The sequence below is a fragment of the Rousettus aegyptiacus genome, unplaced genomic scaffold (assembly GCF_014176215.1).
Source record: "Rousettus aegyptiacus isolate mRouAeg1 unplaced genomic scaffold, mRouAeg1.p scaffold_m13_p_1, whole genome shotgun sequence".
NCBI classification, from domain to species: domain Eukaryota; kingdom Metazoa; phylum Chordata; class Mammalia; order Chiroptera; family Pteropodidae; genus Rousettus; species Rousettus aegyptiacus.
The window spans coordinates 131196077-131217940 of record NW_023416284.1 but is presented as its reverse complement, the minus strand read 5'-3'; the positions used below and the strand labels follow the sequence as shown (position 1 = coordinate 131217940).

At 39.6% G+C, this 21864-nt stretch overlaps 1 protein-coding gene across 7 annotated transcripts in view; it reads left to right on the top strand.

Annotated features, from left to right (window-relative positions):
* BACH2 (BTB domain and CNC homolog 2) overlaps positions 1–21864 on the top strand; it is a 306133-nt gene that overhangs the window by 64254 nt on the left and 220015 nt on the right. For 6 of the 7 annotated variants that reach the window (XR_001596360.2, XM_016140599.2, XM_016140598.2 and 3 more), the window contains exon 2: positions 11639–11751. The gene's annotated coding sequence lies outside the window, so the exon portion shown is untranslated. Of the gene's footprint in view, positions 1–3658; positions 7193–11638; positions 11752–21864 lie in introns of those variants that run through there. The other variant, XM_036220122.1, reaches the window with a different exon arrangement.

Here is a 21864-nt window from a genome sequence, read left to right as displayed (position 1 = left end):
GAAACAGAAATCTAAAACATAGGCCATGTTCCCCCACTCCAGTGGACTTGATAGCCCCCTTTTACCTGGAAGCCACATCACTGCACTCAGAGGCCCTGTATTTGAAGTTTCTGTTTGGGGAGCTTTGGGCAACAGCAGGCCTGTGTTATCTAAGGAACTGCTGAGCCCATTCATCTGCTTTTCACGGCCCGCTTCCTTTTATTTTTAGCCAAATCCGTCAGGCCTGACAGGCGGGTAATTCGAGCCAGAGAAAGGGCAGAGCTCCAGGTCCTTTCCACAAAGCAATTCTTCTCCTCCCTCCTGGGAGGGCTCCAGACTTGGCCTGCTTCAGGCAGATGGATTTGTTGAGTCATGTGAGATCATTTACACAAAAACACAGTGAGGCAGTGGAAATTAAAAAAAAAAAGAAAAGAAAAAAAAGGAGGGTGGGGGAAAAGGAAAAAGGAGGGGAAGCCAAGGGGAGTGTGTGCGGCTGCGGCTGCTGGGGAGCATAGGAATTTGCAGCAAGGCAGCTAGACTGAGGAATGCGGTAGATTCATTTGTGTATAAGGTAATGTCTAGTTTACACAGTGGGGTGGAGCCAGGCTGGAGAGGCGCCTTGAACTACTTGCCTGTATTCAAAAGAGGAAGGGGGTGTGGGGAAACTTTAAGAAAATTTTTTTAAAACAACACCCACCAAACAAAGACCACAGTGTTGACAGCCTTGGGTTCCAGTAGCCGTAAACTACCAACAGGATGGTTTATAGAAAATGAGTTTGCTCTGTGATGTAATACAAGTTTGCTTTGTCTTGACTCCAGCATGACTAAGGCAGCATGGGAGGGAAGAGAGGGAACGTGAAACAGGACTCTTGGTTAATCGTTTCCAGAGATGATTTAGCAGGACTTGAGTAGAGGTAGGAAAGTGGGATATTGTGGAGAATGACTTCGAGGTGTACTGTGTTTGCGGTAGGTAAAATAATGTCAGTGCTATGGCTTCCTTGCGCAAGAGGAACTAAGCAATGATTTCGAAATGCCAAGGAAGGTATCATTTTTCCCTACCACTCATTTTCCTCTAATTTCTGGGACATTAAAAAAAAAAAACAACAGCAAAAACAAAAACAAAAAACAAAAACAGCCCAAGCCTTACATCATATTAAACAGTATTAACATTCAGTGAATCAGTTTTGTTTATTGTTTATACCACAAGCCTTTAAAACAGTCCATTAAAAAATTGTCCCCTGCTCATTCATGAAATTGTTTTTTTTTCTTTTGCTAAAATTAAAGAGTTCATGAGAGACTAATGACTAATGACTAGTGACTAATGGGTTATCTAAATGTGCATCCTTATACCAAATGTACGGAAAGTATGCCATGTAGAGGAAATGGAATATATGCAAACTGGTACAGAAAAGTAGATATGGGCAGTATTTCAAAATATACACTGTGATTATTTTCATTATAATACATTTCAGCCATTCAGCATTTGTTTAGAGCCCTACTATGCAATTTTTTTTTAGCCTTCGTAGAATGTAGGTCAACATCACCATGGTTCCTCATATTTTGTTAGTATTTTAAAAGTTTAAACATTTTCCATTTTTTCTCAGACCTAGATACTCGGGCTACCTATACAGTTTTAGTAATTATGAAACTTAGCTCACAAATTCCTTCAGTTAATACTCACCACTGAATTGTGATAGTAAGCACTATCAGATCACGGCTCTACTTGGAATAAATACAGCATTCACGATGGTGCTGAAGCTGCTCCAGTGTTTTTCAGACAGCTTTAATGATCTTGTTCCGTATAATTAAAAGGCAACTTTCATTTTACTCGAGGAGAGAGCTGGTAAATTGTTGTGGTTGTCAATTGTGTACATTTTGACTGTATATCAACATTATTGTAATGTTGTCATTATTTTAAACTTACCTACATCCTTGAGTGTTCCCTCTACATCGGGGTTTCTCGTTTTCAGCATTGTTGACGTTTTGGGCCAGATAATTCTTTATTATGGGGGATGCCCTATGCATGGTAGGATATTTAGCAGCATCTCTGGCCTCTCCCCACTAGACGCCAGTGGCCCCCTCCCCCAATCATGACAACCAAAAATGTCTCCACATGGCGCGGATGTCCCCTGGCGGGGGCAGAAGGGAGAAGGCAAAATAGGCCCTGACCCAGAACCATTGCTCTGTTCTTGTTTCTTTTTGGAGGTTTGCTCTCTAACTTGTAAGCTGGGCACTCAGTTACTTCCGAGATTGAATAAAAGGATATAAAGAATGTTTTCCCTCCTGATACTTGTCCTAAAAGTGGGAACTCCAAGTTAAGTAAAAATGTCCAAGGCTCAAGCAAGGGTATTTTGGGGGAAGATTTTTCCCACCAGAAGAAGTAGAGTTTTGTTACACAGAACAGTATCTTCCTTGGAATTCTGGCTTTGGCAGGTGGAACCCTTCAAGGCCACATTATAGCAACTTTCCCAGAGCTGCTGAAGAGGAAATGGCTCCACTGACTGAGCTTGGGGATGTTGACATAAGAAGAAAGGGACCTTCTCTTCAGGGACGGGAGCAGAGAAGCTACGCCAAAAGTTCAGTGGCTCCCCCCAGGCTCCCCACCTTCGTATCAGGAAGAGGGAAAGGCAGTGATGACAGTTCTTTCTTTGGAACAAAGCAGACATCCTCTTCATCCCAGTGGCTGTGGTCTCAGAAGCTGGAACTCTCGTTAAACAAGGAATGTAGAGCTCTCCACAGGCTAAGGCAGGCATAAATTTCCTCTGTTTGTTTTGAGAGGACAAGTGTCGATTGCTGTAATGAGATCAGAGGCTACCCCGGGGACAAGGCCTCCAGGTCGGCTGCTGGAGCCGTTAGCTGTGGCTGTTCTCTTGGCTGCTGTTGAAGAACACGGTGACTCTGCAGAGCACGGTGATGATGTGGTGGTGCCCTTGTTTCATTCCTTGACACCTTTCCCTCTCTAAGGCTACCAAAATGTCAGTGTGCTGTCATCCAGTTCTAAATCATGGAAAAGTTCACATAAGGCAGAGTCCTTTCCTCAGAACCGAGGACAGCCTTGTGCAGGGAGGTGACTGCTTCCTTGTGGTAACTGCCTGCACTGCCGAAGACGGCCAGGGGTATGGTTCTCACTGCCTGGCTATCCTTACACTCTTCCTCACCCAGCGTCATGCCGTTATGAGGAAGAGTTAGAGTATGAGTCACAACAGTATAGCTCATACTACGAAGAATGTATTTCTGGTTCTGTCCAGCCTGAATTACAGCTAATGGGTCACATAACAGGACCCTAAATATGGAGGAATTTAGGGAACACAAAACTGGACATTTGTGGCAGAATCATATACTAAGCTGATCCAGCCTGGCCCAATTCTCACCCCCATCCCCATCCCACCTTCTCCCCAAAATATTTAGGTGTGATGGATAAAATAGAAACTAGTAAGTGCATAGTAAGCCCAAAAACAGAAAAGGAAAATTGCCAGGTACCAGAAGACATCGATGCTACTTCCTCATGAGTGAGTCCAACCTGGCCATAGACTCTAGATTCTCTAGGGGCTGTAGTGTTTATACTCACACAGGAACTGTTTGCCAAAAGGGGGTAAGCAGCCTTCCCCAAAGTCTGTGTGAGGTTGAGAGAGAGAGAGAGAGAGAGACAGTGTGTGTGTGGCGGGGGGGGGGGGGGGAATGGAAATCCAAGGTGACATTGTTTAAATAGCTGAGGGGTCTGTAGTTCTGCTACCTGAAAGATGTGGGAAATTCAGTTATTTTGACATAGACACTAAATTGGTTCAAGAGCATTAGAAGTCCTAGGGCCCTGATAGAAGCAATATATCCCTGTGGGGAAGTTAACAACCCAGGATGTGGTACACCCTCAAAAAAGAACAAGCCACACTAAGGAGAGGTACAGTTGACCTTTGAACAACATGGGTTTGAACTGTGAGGGTCCACCTAGACGCAGATTTTTTTTCAGTAAGTATGTACAGTACTGTAAATGTATTTTTTCTTATGACTTTCTCAACAACATTTTCTTTTCTTTAGCTTACTTTATTATAAGAATACAATATATAACATGCAAAACATGTTAATCGATTGTTTATGTTATCAGTAAGGCTTCTGTCAACAGTAGGCTATTAGTAGTTAAATTGTGAGGGAGTCAAAAGTTAGACATGGATTTTTGATTGTACAGGGGTTGGTGCCCCTCACCTCCTTGTTGTTCAGGGATCAACTATACAGGATTCCAGCCTCAGGAAAGCAGAGATTAACAGTGAATCCCTGAGATTACTTTCAACAGGGGCCCATTGTGCCGAATGGCGCTTTCTTCTTGAGGATTACTGGAAGTTTCTTCCCAGAGGAAGAAGGTATTACACCCTCTTTGGCTTACTAGGCAGAGGAGTTTCAGTTGTAAGCACTAGCCCCTAATTAAGTGACTGTCCCTCATTACAGCTTGTCCTCAAGGTATTCTAGAGAATATTTAAATTCCTGAACTGGAAACCTTTTATCGGAGAGATGACTAGCCACCTGAGCTTCTTTAAAGAGAGATGCCTTTCCAGTGATTTCCCTTGTCACTGCTCCCTTTTCTGTGGGTCATTCTGAAGTAACCCACTGACTCTGGCTTTCTGTTGAGTTATTTTAGCTTCTCACCAAATCACAGGAAATGCATTTGCCAAGATTGTTCAGCAAACCCCCCTAGGGAGAGGGAAGCTGAAATCTTTGAAGGTCTATGGGGTTTTTTTCAGCATAAAATCAAAGAAACCCAGGTAAGTCAGGCATGGTTGGTAAACCATTGTCCTAGATGAATACAGTTCACCTTTCTCAAGCCAAAGTGAATGAACGGTTAGGGATTGTTTAGCATTCTGGATGGCCTCAAAGTACACCCCTGCAGTGACATGCTCTGTTGGCAAACGTTGGATGAGGATGCTAAAATTAAAGCGTGATTCTTTCATTTATTTATTAATAGGGTGATGAAATCTCTTATGTTTATATTTTTTCTTCTGAGGCATGCAAAGCGTATCCAGAGAGTACCCTGCTGACCTAAAAGTGATGCCTAAAAGTGATCTCAAGAGAAAACTCTCTGTATTTTAGTCTTAATTTGGACCTGTTTTTTTATTTAGTCTCAAAATATTCTAGCCAAATGAGTAGATATAGATATAGATGTTAAGACATCAGAAGAGGATAGAATGAGGAGAAATGGGCTTAGTTGGTGCCAAATTTAAGGAAAATCTAAATGTTTGTCTAAGTGGGTTCAGACTGCTGTAACAGCATACCATAGATTATGTGGCTTGAACAGCAGTTTCTCATAGGTATGGAGGCTGGGAAATCTAAGATCAAGGTGCCGGCCAGTTTGGTTCCTAGTGAGGGCTTTCTTGCAGACAGCTGCCTTCTTGCTGTATCCTCACTATGGCAGGGAGGTGGGATAGGGGGAGAGAATGAGCCAGCACACAAGCTCTCAGGTCTCTCTTTTTATAAAGTCACTAATCCCATCTGGAGGGTCCACATTCATGACCTCATCTAAACCTAATTATTTCCCAAGGCTCCGCCTTCTAATATCATGTTGGGGATTATGAATTATGAAGGGCAACATATGAATTTTGGGGAGACAAAAACCTTCAGTTCATGACACATAATTAAATTTTGTATATATTGAGAACCTACTAGGTCTAAGGCAGTAGGATAGGTGCTGGCTATTTGGGCATAAAACAGACAAGATCTCTTCATTTGAAATGGTTACAATCTGGTAGGGCGATTGAGAGGTAAACAGCTATGTGTATTTACAGACAGAATAAGATGGCGTTGAAGGGTGATGGGAGAACAAGAAGAAGGGAAGGACTCATTTTTTTTGAACACGAAATACTTTCTTCATATTACTTTATTTAATCTTCAAAACAACCTTAAGAAGTATAAGGAATTTTCCCCAATTTTATAGATGAAGGAATAGAGATTTGGAGAGCATTAGTAACTTGCCAGAATCACTTACCAGGAGGCACAGTTGATATGCAGACTGACCGATATGGCCCCAAGCCCTGCTTACCCTCCCTGCTGGACTTCCATGCCCCTGAAGGCATAGCATTGTGACCCCAGAGGGGTCAGGAGACAGGTTGGGAGCTTCCAGCCCTGGAGATTTAAAGGAACAAAGAATCCCACAACTGTCAAGAAAGGAAGATGCAAACTGGCCAAAGAAATCCAACCACTACAGATATTCAAAATATTAACATGAATTACCAGTATTTAAAAAGCAAATGATTTTTACACAGTCTTTCTGTCTTCTGGCTTTCTTGACTCTCAGAGGCTCTGGGAACATGTGCCTTGTTCCTACTTTCCTGGAGCTACATTTGAATGGCCTGCTCTCCAGGCCCTGCCACTCCTCATTGTCGTCTCCGGCCTGACCACTTGTCTCATTCTCTTTTGACTCTGATAGGCATCTGAATTTGTGTTTCCTGGTTTAGAGAGTCACCCAGGCAAGGGAAGTGGGCAGAGCCAGGCAACCTCTTGACAGTTCTTTTTCTGTAGTGTGCCTTTAAGATATTCCTAAATCACTGAGATTGATAATTGATCTTTTTAAGAGTGATAGCCCTGAATTTAAATATTAGGCATCCTAACGTATGATTTGACCAAGTGTGGGAACCTCCCCACCCCCCAGCATGAGTGCCAGAGATAGTCGTATAAAAGCAGTGGACACTTGACCCCTTGGCCGTGTTGGCCCTTTACTGGCCTCTATTCCTCCCCGTCTGGCTCTCAGGGCAACTTTTTTGTGTGTACCAGCAGTACATCTCTCCTTTTTAATTTATAATCCTCTCATTTCCTCTTCCCTATCATAATTTCTTGATGAACTGTAATTCAAAAGCGAGTAAAAATTTCAGAATATTAATTTTCAAATTGCCTAACCTATCCTTAGGGAAGAAAGCTTTTGATGATGCTTGATGGGAAGATGTTTTCTTTCTGGTTTGGGTCGTATGTTTTCCAGGGCATGCTGTGAAGGCAGGGCACAGAGAGCAAAGCAGGATGGCGAATGTTGTCCTGTCTGTTGGGGCAGAACCAGATTATGGTGTATTTGCTGTCTAAATGTGGGGGTGGTGAGAACACGGAAGTCTTGAAGAATCAGAGCTACACATCTGCTATAACTCTGAGGATGGAGAAAGACCTACAGGAAGCCCTGAAAGAGCTCTGCTCTGGTCCCTCTGCCTCTTCTTCAGGAAGAAAGGAAGGAGCCATCACTTGTGAGGTGTGTGTGCATTTGGGACAGGGGACTAGGGCCTGTTTGTTGCTTTACCTTTAGATTCTTTAGTCTCAGCACCATGCCCCTTATTGTGGAAGGGAGGGTTTGGATTGTCAGTAATAAAATGGTCTTACATGTACCCAGTTTTTCATAAGATTCCAATAGAAATTGACAAGACTTAACTTGAGAGATGTGTGAATTACTCCAACCCAGAAAAACAGGATGGAGGATATTAGGGTTATGTCTCTCATTTGTTCATCTGATTTCCCAAGCTCCTAAGTCCTCAATTTAGAGAATTTCCTCTAAACTCTTGTCTTTCCTTCTCTCTTTTTCTCTCTGAAGCCTGTTTGTCATTACTTTACTTATTTATTCCACACAAGCTTTTGAGTCCTCCTGCTCGGGCCCTCTGTGTGGGCAGCTGGATTTGGTGGTGGGGAGAGGCGTGACAAGAGGCCAGTTTACAGACCGACCTCAGGGTGCATTATATCTAAAAGCCAGGTGTCTCCTGTTGGCCTGTGTCCCATAGGAATGCGTGAACTACCCAGCTTTGAATTGGATTGCAAAAGCTTCTAGAATGAACATCTCGGAAGGGGGCTGAGGGATATGGAGTGAGGAGAAAAGCCCAACTCATCATATTTCATTCTATATTGGCCTTAAGTATTAGTCGCATTTTCAAGGGACAAGATAGCACGATACACACACACACACACACACACACACACACACACACACACACAGTCCTTTGACATCGTTAAGCTTCTCTTTAGAGTGAGGAGATAAAGTGGGCTTATTCCTCTGGACAACATTAGCAGTGACCCAGGTAAAATGGACTCCTCTGTGGTAGGTGGCAGTTGGTGGTAAATAAATAGTGGTGAAACAGGTCGGCCCGGTCTTAACTTTATCCAGCTCCTGCTTGTTGACACCCGGGCCGGGCCATTAGAGTGTACAGTATAGAGAAGCCGTAGAATGTGGTATTGGCACCAGGAGCCCGAATCTCTTGATCTTTTCCATAATGAGGACCTGACTGGTGAGGGGCACTTGGCCACATCGCTGAACTGTCACTGGGTATCTTTTTGTTCATCTGTCCTTAAGTTTTCTCCTTTCTTTGTAGCCTCTACCTTTTCTTTTCATTCTCTCTTTGGTCTCTTCTTCCACTTACCCTGTCTCCATCATCCTGCTCACCCACATTTCTTCTTCCACCTGGAAAGATGAATTACATTTCATTTATTTTTTGGAAGCTTAAGGTTGACCACAGGCTTCATTGCCCATTGAACAAACTGTATTAGGATCAACTGAGTGGAAGTCACATGTTAGCTTGTGGGATTGACTTTCTCCAAGCACCCTTTAAAGACATTCGTACTTTTTTGTTGTTGAAAAGTGTCAGAGGAATCCAACTTCATAAATGATTAAAAAGAAACATTGAAAAAGAGAATAATTTATTATTTTTTTATTAAGTATTGGGGGTGACATTGATTAATAAAATCAAATAAGTTTCAAGTATACAATTCAATAGTCATGTATATATTGCATTGTGTGTTCACTACCGAAAGTTATATTTCCTTCCATCACCAAAAGAAAAAAAAATAATTTTTGAAAACATTCTTAATTTCACCACAGTAACTCAAGATATCTTTTCCCTAATGCTTTATATTTAAGATGTGGTCTTTTTTTTTTTTTAAGCCGTGGGTTTCTCTAAGCTCATAACCTGAATTGGCTGCAAAACAACCAGGTTCTCTTTATTTCAAAGGAGAGCGAAAGTACTTGGCGAAACAAGGCTGGTCCTTTTGGTTGCTGTCCAGAAGCGAACTGACCCAATTTCTAAAACTGTCATCTGTTCACTGAGATGTTTTCTGTTAATAGTGGTCTTTGAGCGAGATTCTGTGTGTGTCTGCATGTGTGTTTTATTGGGGAAGGTTTTTTAATTTGTGATCTTTGTACATATTTTAATTCTATAATATCTTGAAACGAAGTCGCTTGTAGCCCAGTGTCTATTGGAGCATGACTAAGAATTTGTTTTCCTCTCTGCATCTAGCTCCCTAATTAAGAAAACTACCACTCAGATTGATATCAATACTAAATGAGAGTATTAATATAAAGTGCATTGTATAATCTTAAACATTATATAGGTTTAGATATTTTGAACATTTAAAAAAAGATTCACAATCCTGTATATTAAAACATTTTTCTTTAAAATAAAACCTCAAAGGCATTCTGCAATGATAATCAACATTATTTTTAAGATTCATCATCTTAGGCTCTGTGAGTGACAGCAAAGAAAAAATCTATTCATAATATTTATTAAGAACTTTCTATGTGACTAATATTTCCCTTTATGAATTTTTTAGTCTGACTTTGTTATAGAACCAACATACATAAAAATGACCTAAGAACGTTTGAGGTGGGGGTACAGAAGCATGTAGGGAAAGATCCGTAATTAGTTTAGTGCAAACTCTATATACATGTTCTGAGGGAATGGGGATTGTGGTATCACTAGAGATGGGTAGAATTTCCTTGGGGAAATTGTGTTCAAGTACCCTTGCCTGTTTATTATTACCTTCTCATACCCACCTTTCCTGGGTTGATATCAGTGTGTACATTTGAACGGAATTGTGACATCAGGCATCTCTATAAAGCATTTGGGCAAACTTCTCAGTTAAGTGCTGGGTCGTAGTTTTCAAATGGATCAAATAAATGTATTTAACCCGAAACAACATAGAGTTCTGCTTTAGGACTCAGAAATTAATTAGCAACTGCTTCTGGAAATTCAAGAGTAAAAGTTACATGCATAATTTTTTGTCAATCACTTTAAGATTGGTTAGAATTATTGAATTTTTCTGTCTTTGAATCAGTGATTACACAGGCATCATGTAAATATGGGGGCGTTCGTATGTATTTAGGCTTCAGGGCTGAATTCCAGAGTCTGTGTTGTACATCACTGTTAAAATATGTTATTGCTATGACTGAATGTAGTATTTTCTTTGGAGTCGATGTGTCTCAAATAGCCAGAGAGTGATCTGCAATTTCCTGTTCCTGTCTTCTTATTTATAAAAGGAATTAGTAATATTATGTTCACAAAATAGTGATGTGTGGAGTAGAAGTTTATCTTTCGAAAATATGAATTATAAAATCATTTTCTTAACAATGAAAGATATTACTATGGGGAATATAGTCTTTATGTGTGCTCCACTCAGTTAGCAGATGTACCTGGGCCTCATGTCACTCTCCAATAGAGAAAGGCTGTTCACTAAGAACTAAAGGTGATTATAGTGGGCTAGTGGGATTATGAGTATTTCCTGTTGAACATTATATATTGTTATTATATTATAATGAACAATGATATACATTTTGAAAGCACTGCAGTTCCATTTAAACCTCCAATTCCAGTTTTCATGGAAAGGTTCAGATATATAAATGCTTCCTAGATGCAATCTGAAAAAATAACACAGAAATTAGGTGATTATAAAGAACCTTGCAATGTTTTGTTCTCTTCTCAAAGCCATCCATAAATATCTTTCAAAAGAAATGGCCACAAATTTAGTTCAGTAAGTATTCAAAGATGTTTTCTTTCTGTTTTTCCTTATTAATTGACAAATTAAGAATCCTTGAACCATATATACAATAACTGTTTTACTCTAAAATATAATTCAAGTAAATCAAAACACCTACCTAAAGAACCAACAGCATGGATAAAAACATGGACCCTCATTTTATTTGAGGGAGAGTTGGATGTCTGGTTCATTTAGCCCTTGGAAAACTGACTTCTGAATTCCCATCTGGCATACTGCCTCCCCAGGAGCTCTGTGGAAGGTTCTGTTCTCTGTTAAGCCCTGGCAATCATATAGTCAGGCTCTAACAAATGCCTTTCTGTTCCATTATTCCTCGTGGGCAGCAGGAAAGGGATCGAGTTCTGGTACATAGTAGGTGCTGCTCACATGCTAGGTTCTTTACCTTCCTAAGGAAGTCAAAGCCTAAACTAGAAACTCTTAAATAACTAACCTCTCTGGCTTTATCACTATATTCTCAGTAACCGGCATCTAATAAGTACTCAAAAAATAGTTCTTAAATGAATGAGTGTGCTGTTGTCCCTGCATATCTGCAGTCACTCTGAGCATATAATATGTAGTTTTTCATTGGCCGCTGGCATACCCAGTGTCTATGGCCTCAGCACTCTTGATTTGACTCTCTAGACCTGCACTGTCCAATATGGTACCCACTAGCCATGTGTGGCTGTTTACATTTAAATTTAATTAAAATCACAAAGTCAAAAATTCAGGCCTCAGTTGAACTAGCCATATTCCAAGTGCTCCGTAGCCACATGTGGCTAGTGTTTACCATTTTGGACAGTGCAGACATGGAGCGTTGCCATGTGGCAGAAAGTTCCAGTGGCCACAGGACTGCTCTGTGCCTTTCTGAGCACCAGCTTATGGATGTCATTCTTGTTTGTATTTGCAGTGCAGCTGTCTGCTTCAAGAACTGAGGACTACAGGCACAAGGGGAATCCTTAAGAACAGCCTCGCATTGTGACATGTCTGATCCCTCGCTTCAGTCCCTGCAGCATGAACAAGGTAAGAGGTGCTTTGGAGAAGTGGCACTTATGTCTTCTTTATGGTACCATGACTTTTTCTGGGTACATAGTGTTTTTCCATGTTGTGAAGAGGTTGTTTCTCCTGCCAGAAGCATTCCATAGGTTGGAAAGTTCTGTGACCCCAAAATGTAGTGTGTACAGGAAGGGTCACAGGAGCTGGTGGTCATTCTGTAGTTTTCCTCAGGAGGTGTCACTTGTGTTTGCCAGAGGCTCTGAGCCGCCAAAATGCTGGTTGTTAGTATAACTGTCTTGTTATGAATACTGGAAAATTAAGGCTCTGGAGCCAGACTACTGGGTTTAAATATCAGCTCCTTCAGATGCTAGACTCAGTGACCCTGGACAGGTGGCTTGACGTCTCTGTGCCTCAGTTTCCCCATCTGTAAAATACTAATGATAATGGTACCTACCTCACTCAGAGGGCTGTTGCAAGGATGAAATAAGTTAACATGTGCTCTGGTGCTTAAAATAATGCCTGTTCACATTGTAAGCATTCAATAAATATTTGCTGCTGTTGTTTTTGATGTTGAGGCACTGCTGTCCCTTAGACATTATTTCTAGAGAATCTTAGGTGCATCTGCAACATTTCCATTTATTCCCTAATTGATTCAACAAGCAGGAATTGATTACCAGATGGATACTCTGGGGATGAATGATGAATGAGGCTTAGGTCTTGCTTTGAGCAGGTGACAGATAATTTTGAGGTTGTGTGGCTAATGCTCTAATGAGGCTCTGGGAGCTCAGAAGAAGGCACATCTGACTCTGGGGGTTCTGGAAAGGACAGTTTAGAGGAGACGACATTTTGAATTGAATCCTGGATGATAAATGGTCATTCCTGGACCTAGAAGGTAGGGAAGGGCATTCCAGGTAAAGGAAACCATTGATTTTTAGGAACAGAAGTATATGAAAAAGTCTGGCATGTTTAGAGAACCACAAAGAGCTTTGTACAGCTGAGGCAAGATTTCTCAGCCTTGACACCACTGACATTTGGATCAGATAATTCTCTGTGTAGTGGGAGGCTGTCTTTTTACATTGAAGGATGTTTAATAGTATCCTCCTCTCCTCACTTCAGTTGTGACAACCAAAAATGTCCCCAAGATGTTGGCCAATGTCTCTCGGGGGAACAGAAATGCCCCTGGTGAGAACTATTGTTCTGGTGGAAAATGGCAGATGTCAACCCAGAGAAGGAGGGTAAGAGTTTGATTCTGAGAACCACTGAGAATTTAAAATAGAGAGAGGCATGTCTGGAGACCTGCAAGAAGAGATACATTACCGCATTATCTATGGGTTGTGATGGAGTTGGACAGTGCTCTTACGTGATTTGGTCTTTAAAAGGTATTATGGAGTCCCTAGGCTTTTAGAAAGCCCATTTACCTTATTAAGATTCTTTTACCACCCTACCCAGTGGTAAATTTTCCTCATAGCTCTTTGTTTGGCCTTCTCAGGGATTGATGCTTTACCCCATCTGAAGAGATCAGGAAAGAATAAACGATTATTTTTCGAGAGCTTTTCATTTAGCTGAGGCCAGGCCAAAGAGAAGGAAACCTTGTGCTGACTTTTTTCCATTCTCTGGTTTAAATACTTAACTTTATGTAAGCAGTCTTTAAGAGTGAGCTTTTGGAATTCTGGAATTCCAAAATTTCAGGATAGGTAGGTATTCTGCCCCAAGGTCATGATTGGAGGGCGGGGAGGGTAGGAAATCATTGCAAGGTTATTGCAAACCTTGGCTTCTGTTGGAGTTGGTGTACTAAAAAGCTAAGACAACTCTTGGGAAATCTCTTTTTGGCAAGCACAATTTGCTATGACAGCCCTGCCCTAAGTTTCTCCAGGGCAACTCAAGACCTGATGTCATGATTTGGCTCTTGACACACAGCTGGGAACCAGACTCCTTAGAAATTTCAAGTGTCTCGGTAGGTGTGTCTGTGGCTCTGTAAGTTTTGTTCTGCCTGAGTAGCCTAGTGACTGTGTTATTTTATATTACAGTGTTTTAATTTAACGTAGTGATTAAGCATGATGTGTAACCATCATAGGTCAGCATTTCTCCTTATGGGTTTCTTGGCATAAACCAAAGAGTAGGTCACCTTTTTGGCACTAGTAAAACTAGAGAATCATCTCATCCATTAGGATATGTAAGTTAGAACACTGGAAATATTTTTGTGAGTGTAAGTGATTTTCTAAGTAGATTTATTCCTAGAAAGTTGAAGACATCTGAATTGTGCACTTTCCACTTACTTGGACAAACACTGTAATAACTCTCCTTCCTTCCCAGACCCCAGCTAGCTGATGGGACACTTTAATTAGGGAGGTGTCAGAATGAAGGGTGGTCACAGCATTCGAGGGTCCAGTGTTACTCCTGTGAAGGGCCAAGGCAGTTCTGATCGCAGGTAGGCATTAACAGCTCTCTTTTGGGTCAGTCAGCCATGACACCTCCCGAAATACAGGAATGGCCCCCATGGCACAAGGGACTAGCAGTTCGACTAATTTAACAGGGCTAACCTGTTAGTCAGTGAACGGCTGTCCACCAGTAGGGCCTTTATTCCTCACATGCTCGAACTTCTATCTGTGCCAGCATCTGAGGACACACCAGGAAGGGGAGCAATTCCAGCCCTCAGATGGCTGGCATGCTGGTTAGCAGAAAACCAAAGGGCGTTCCTCAGGCACAATGCTCCTCATGAACCTGGTGCTCTTTCTTGAGGCTAGTGTACATGGACTATGTCAGTGTGATTCCCAACTCATAAGGTTTATACAGAGTAGGTACCATCACATTTATTCACCTTTTTAATGTGGTAAACAGGCTTTAATGGTTGTGAATTCTGGGCTTTATGTTTTAGCCTTACATGTTAAAGAAATTGTAGTACACAGATTTTCCCAGGGTACTCATTCTCCGTGGTCTTTATGTAGACTTGAAGACCATATTTCCAACTTTCATACTCTCCTTAGATCTTTTTTGCAAGAGATGACTTTCAATCTTTATGTTGATCAAAAACTTTATAATTAGGATGTAGCTTTAAATTTTGTCAAAAGTTTTTATCCTTTCTACCTTTTTGGTTATTCCCTTGTTAATATGTATAAAATATATATTACACTATACAGATTATACTTTTTGCTAATAAGAATTGTTTTACATTTATTTGTTTTATCTCTATGTTATTATTCTGTAAAGAGAGGATTTTAGTGTGTTACTTAAAAAATCATAGCCAAATGGAAAGCAAGTTGGACAGGATGGAATTTTGTAGAGGCAAATTGGGCAGGACGATGTACATTAATTACATACCACCATGTAAGGTCACAAAACCACACTAACAAGAACAATGTTTTATTCTTGAAAGATCTCTCTTCCTAGCAGCAACCTTGGAATTATGATTCTAAACTCTTTCCCTCATAGTCATCATTTTCCTGAAGGCATATCACATGCCGTTCTCTGCCTCGATTTCATGAGGACACTCCATCTGATTGAAAAATAATTGATTTTTCTATTATTACACAGAATGCTTCCCTTCCTCTCCCCACAGTGAAAATGAATCTTCTCAAGAACTGTTTCCTTCTTGCAATGTTCAAATAAAGCCAAATCTGATTGTATTGCTGTGGACAAATGCTGTAGCATCATATGGAGTAGTGTCTAATCTCTTGGTGGGTGGACGCCAGTTTTGCTTAATACCTGCCTCACAGAATTTTTTTCTCTGATTATTTTCCATTATTTGGCACCATATTCTACTGTGCCAGGTTGGAGGCACTTTCACCTTTACACTCAGATCACTATGTCTATAGTCAACTAAAAAGTAGAAGTGAAATTTAGTTTCTGCTTTTCATTTAGAGGTTTTGCTGCTGTTGGTTGTTGTTGTTTGTTTACTTTGCACCAGTGCAAAGCAGTGAAGCCCAAAACTCATTATCCCTGATGCTCTTACCTAAAACATGGCATACACATTACTTGATTAAAGATCAGCTCCTCCAACACATATTTATCAAGTACATACAATATATCAGTGAACAAAACAAAGGTCTTTGCCATTCGAAACTTCTGTTCTGGCCAAGGTGAAGAGAGGTATCACATCCCACAGGTTTAATATGTAAATATAAACCTAATGTAAAAACTTTTTCCATTTTAAACTTCTTTCACTGAAAGAGCAAGTTAACAGAGCCACTGGATGCAGTATAAGGAAATGGTAAAGAAAAACATATAAGATCTCTCTCTTCCCCTTTCTAGGGCACTCTTGATGCTTTCACCAAATGACCGACCAGTCTGCATTTAATGAGTCTCCACTGTTGTTTTTCTGAAGGCCATGGCCAAGTCCCCCTTGTGGCAGACTTTGAAGAAATATCACACATTATAGCCAATGACATGGAAGAAAATACAAGTAAATATTAAATGATCTCGGAATAAAGGCTTTATTAATTTCCAGTGGCAAAAATTATAAAGGAAGAAACTGTATTTGACAATATAAACCCTGAAAATTCCTTTTCATCAAAAGATAGTCTGAACTATCCTCAAAGACAAAAGATAAGCCAGGGCACTATTTACAACATATACAGCAGAGAGTTAACTTAGCTAGTTTATTAAGAGTTTGTCTAAATTAATAAAGATGATTCTAATAGAAAATGAGCAAAGAACAGAAAGATAAAACTGAAGAAATATGATCAACAAGTAGCATATAAGAAAATGTTTGACCTTGACAGTTATCAAATAAATGCAAATTAAAATGATGAGATGGAATTTTCTACCTATTAATTGATAAGGATTTGTAAAATTGACTGTGAAAGTATGAATGGGACTATTAAGCTCTCTTATACACAGTGAAAGAAGACATTTCTTAAGGGGATTTAAACAATGTGTACCAAAGCCTCAAAAATATACACACCTTTTGACTCAGGAATTTCATTTCTAGAACAGTTACTCAAAGGAAATTGTTATGGATGTACATAAAAATTTAGCTAAGATATTCATCACATATTATAGTAGTAATTCTTAAAAAGTAATAACCATGGTACAACCATACAATAAAAATACCAAGGAGGGATGCAGGAATGTTTAATGACATAAAATGATGTTCTAAATATTTCGTGAAGACAGCAAGTTACATAAAAATATGTATAGTTTGATCATTATTTTGCTTTTAAAAAAGGTAAGTCTGCCCACAGAAAAAAGATTGCAGATATACATCAAAATATGAAGATCATTATCTTCGTTTTGTTTCTATGTTCTAAATTTTCTTTAGCATTGTGAATTTTTTCTCACTAAAAATAATATTTTAAAATAAAGATTAAATAACTGTAAGATAGAAACTTGGCTGTGTTTTTAAAATATACATGATAAGAAGACTGCAAGGATATTACCTAGAATGTTAGCAATGCCTTTCCCAGAGGTTAGGTGCATGGGATACATTTGTTTCTGTTTTCTAAAAACTATTTTTCATTAGTTTTTACTTTCCTACAATAAATGTTTGTGTATAGGATTAACAATCAGAAAAAATCAGTCATTTTATAATAAATACTGTTTTAGCTGTTTTATATTTGAGGTGCCCCTGTGTGAAGATATTTAGAGGTAGAATCTTTGCTCAAAACAGGGATTTGGACTTAGGAGTCATTCTATTCTACATACTACCATGAAGGAGCAATTTAATGTACTGATGGTTTGGGGGCAATAGTAAGTAGAGAAATACTCTAGGAAAAGATACTATTCTTTAGGGATTGGCTCAAAAAATTGTAAATGGACATTGTATCTTACTCAGTATGTCATTTCTTCTTTCAGCTGTTCAGAAACTTTGCTGATGTGTACAGGTTTAAATCAGTGATTCTCAAACTGTGCTCTGGGAACTCCTGGGGAGGGTCTGTTCACAGGCCACCTACGAGGTCAAAATTATTTTCATAATAATACCAAGATATTATTTGCCTTTTCCACTCTCTCAAGTAGTTTTCAAGAGGTTACATAGCATGCAGTGACATTGTTTCTTTGATGGCTACAGGGATGTGTTGTGTTTTTGTGTTTCAAAAATTTCTGTTTTAGTTTTTAAAATGGGAAACATTGATAGAAATAACAGACATAAACAGAAGCTCTTTAGAGTCTGCGATCATTTGTAAGCATCTCCTGAAACAGGAGTCTGAGAGCCACTGAGATAAACCATGCCTGTGTCCTGTATTTGGCAGGCCTTACTCTCAGCAGCCGGGCCCTGAGCAGTGAGTGTCCTGAACATTGTAGCCCATCATCTGTTCTCACCTTTTCCATCTCTAAGGAAAAACTGCCCTTAGTCCTTATTTTTTAAATTTCGTTTTTATAGAGTTCATGAAGATAAGTGAAACTTTTTTGCCATAAGGCCAGTGTAACATCTATGTTAGAAGTAAATTAAATCCTGCTGAATGTGGCATGGATGGAAATGGCAAAATTAGACCTCCAGCCTGTTCCATGTGTAGCATCACACTGGGAAATTCAGTGAAGTTGTAGGAAGAAAACAGGACTAAAATTCTCTTCTGAAAGATGTAAGAGTGCAGATTTAAAACAAAACGAACCACGTAGTCCAGTACATGGTGGATTTGGCATGAAGTAGAGAGAAGACAAATTTTAAAGAATAGGTGGTATGATATGTTCATTTGTCTTTAGAATGTGTGCATGTGCACAAAGCTTGTGTGTATATAAGTATACATAAGACACATACATGCTATTTGAGAAATACTTCCTAAATTATGGAGAATTGTCTCTTTACACAGTTATTTCTGCTATGGAAGCAACATCTATGCTTCCATTTCAGTACTAAGGCTTCTCTCCCGTTTAACTGGCAACACATGTTAGTTGGTCTCTTAGGTGCGCGCTGACCTCAGAATCTCAGAACAGCTCATGGTGGAGCAGTGGTCGGTGTCTACTTCTCCTAGAAGCAGTCTTCATGGTCCAGGGTGTAAGTTGAAAATCTGAACCTTTCTCTACAGAAAATCTGAGCATCAGATGAATAATTTTGCGGGAGCACCCAGAAGTCAGCTCCAATCCCGAGATCGTGTGCACTTACTACAGTATTCATGTGGGCATGGCAGTGCCTTGTCTTGAGGGTGCATGTGTCAGTGGCCTGACTCAACAGCTTCCGATCACATCAGAAAAGACGAAGGAGAATCAAACAGATAGGAAGTAAATTAAGGCTTCAGAGTAGAAAGCCTGCACTTTTAGTTTAGGACCGTAATGGCCCCAGAGCAGCAGAAGGGATATGTTTCGACATAACTGCAATATAATTTCACATCTGAGAGACCAAGCTGTGAATCACAATGAGCTCTTCGAAATGTAGTCATAGCTACTGACCATAAAGCATATTTTACTTGGAGGAAAGAAGATACTTGGTCTCACTTTGTTCCTTTTGGTGACACTTCACACACATTGTGCTTGTTGGTTTTAGAATCTTGTTCATCCTTATTTCTTGAAGATTTAAAGAGGAGTGCCTAGGATTTTCTTGACTAAAACAAGTTTTGCTTTTTTTTTTTTTTAATTGGCAAATGCTCTGCGCCAGCCCTCACATGGAACTGTAATTGAATGTTGACTGAACTGCTGGGTTCTCATTCTGCGGCACCATATTGAACTAAGCTCACACAGCCCCACAGCATCATTAGACATGCCCTTCAGACACGTGATGTGTGCTGTGACCTCTTTGATGCTGGTGGTGGCTGAGTCCCTGTAACAGAAGCCAGTGGATTCTGGCCTTTGTGCATGGCGCATTGGAATGCTTCTGACTTCCTTCTAAGTCCTCAGCTCTGCCCTTTCTCTTTCAATTAGTAGGCCTCAATAGGATTTAGTCCTATTTAGTAAATTGGTGATTGAAAACATGACTACTTAGTTGATCTGTGGCTTATCCATGTTTAGAATATTAACAATTGACACAGTTTGCCTGATATTCTGAACATAACCAGTGGAATTGAAGTGTATGAAGTGATATACATAACAACCCAACTTAATTTGAGTACCTATTATTTTAAATTGCCTTTTTTCCCTCCATTTTTGTGATTAGAGACCTTATATTATGTAGCTGTTTTCTAGTGTTCTTTCTGGCTTCCTATTATCTTTCATCTCTGTAAAATTAGCCCAACATTATTGTTTCCTTTAAGATGTTTTCAGAGAACATTGTGCTTTTGAATATAGATACATCATTGACTTCATTTTTTTAAAAAAAGCTTCATACCGTGTGATAAAATTAATAGATGTACTACAATAGAGAAGGAAAGATGCCTATGTACAGTATTAAAACTATTGAACTTGCAAAAATTCTTCAGTTAATGTTCAGAAAACAAATTTTAGTCTCTTATAAATGACAGTGTTTGTATTTAAATGAAAATAGCTCAATTTAATTAATCACAGCTTATATGTTCTTCTGGTTTGTTTCTTTGGTTTTCTTTTTTCTTTTTTTTTTTTTATAAAATAGTTTTGTAACTTTTTACCACCCTTAGACTTTAATAAAGTGGCATTATCTTGAGAGGCTAGTATCAATTAAATAGAAATATAAGCAATGAATTAAGATAACCAATCCTAGCCAGAGAGGTAAAGTGTCATCACAAGTCATAGTGAGCAAGGAGCACCTGTTAATTAGAACAGCAGGAAAACTGCAACGAGTTATGAAAAAAAAAAAAAGTTGCATAAAATGAGCAATATCTTTGTCTCTTGTTATGTCTTAAATCCAACCCATAAACAATTTGTTGTGACAGCCCTAGGCTGAGATTATGGCATTCCGGATAAGGTCTGATTATAGCTAAAAATAGACATGTGTATTGAAGATCAGAAGAGGAATATTAAACAATTGAAATTTTGTGAGAGACTGATGCAGTTTCATTGTAATAATTTCCCCAAAGGCACATTAGTAATGCTGCTAAATACAGACTTTAATAGACTTTAATAATGTGTACTTTAGAGGCCTGATACACAAAGAGATAATGTATAAAACATTCATTATGGAAAATTGCTACCTTTTTTATTTAATAAGAAATCTTTTGAAACAAAACTATTCCTCTGCCTATGGCATTGTGTTCCTGGATTTTAGCAGGCTGAAGAATAATTGCCACCTTCTTTTATATTTTTTCACCTATTCTAATCAAGTTGCAAGCATATTTACTTATTTGTTCTGTGCATGGAAATAGGGAATTAAAAAAAAAAAGGGTTTGCATTGGATGGACCCTTGTTTAAATTGTGGCTCAGCCTCATTTACCTGTGTAATCTTGGGCAAGCACCTCCTTAACATCAAACTCCATTTCTTCTATTGCAGACTGGGGATTGTTCTGCTTACCTCTCAAGGGCCCTGGTAGGAGAAGTTAAATGTTGACACAGTGGAGCCTTCACATAATAGTCCCTCAATAAATGGTTCCTATTATGATTCCTTTCTACATCTGTTTCTCTTTATATTGCTTGTTTCTATGGATGACATCTTGGATCATTTGTGGGGGAGCTAGAAAGGGTCGGGAGTAGGAAAAAGCAATTAAAAAGAAGCCTTTGGTAAGCAGCTCTGTCGCCAAGCCTTGCATTGGATTTCAATTTAATTTTAATGTGCCTCTGCTGAGAGCCATGCTGTTGAAAAAAAGGGAGAAGAGTAAGAAGCAGATGCTCTTGAAAGAACAGTGGGGCATTCATCTCTTTTAATGAGATAACATCATTAGAGTGACAAAGTGCAGCGAATCGATACTCGAAATGGACTGGTGCTATCTTCCCAAAGTGCTCCGATTGTCACACTTCACAGCCTTAGAATCTGCTGAATCACGAATTCTGTGTTATCTGTTATTGAAGCCACTGACTTTGATCTCACAGAATAGATCCACGCCTTAGGGAATCTCCACAGGAATAGGAAAACGGACTCATTGGATAAATGAGAAATGATTTATAAGTTGCCCAGTAATCAAGGAACCTCAGAGGAAATGAAGATGGGCTGCTTTTTTTCCTCGACTTCCGTAAATGGCTGCGCATCCTGACAACCATCCCCTCCACCTGCTCCCCTGCTCTCTGTCGCTTCTTGGTGTAATGTCAGAAACTCTAATCATGTCAGATTGTGACACTGACAGCCCTGACATTCACAACAAAGAGACAAAAAGGAGAGAAAGGCAGAGAGACCACGGAGAGGGAAGGGGGAAAAAGCAGCAGAGGAATATT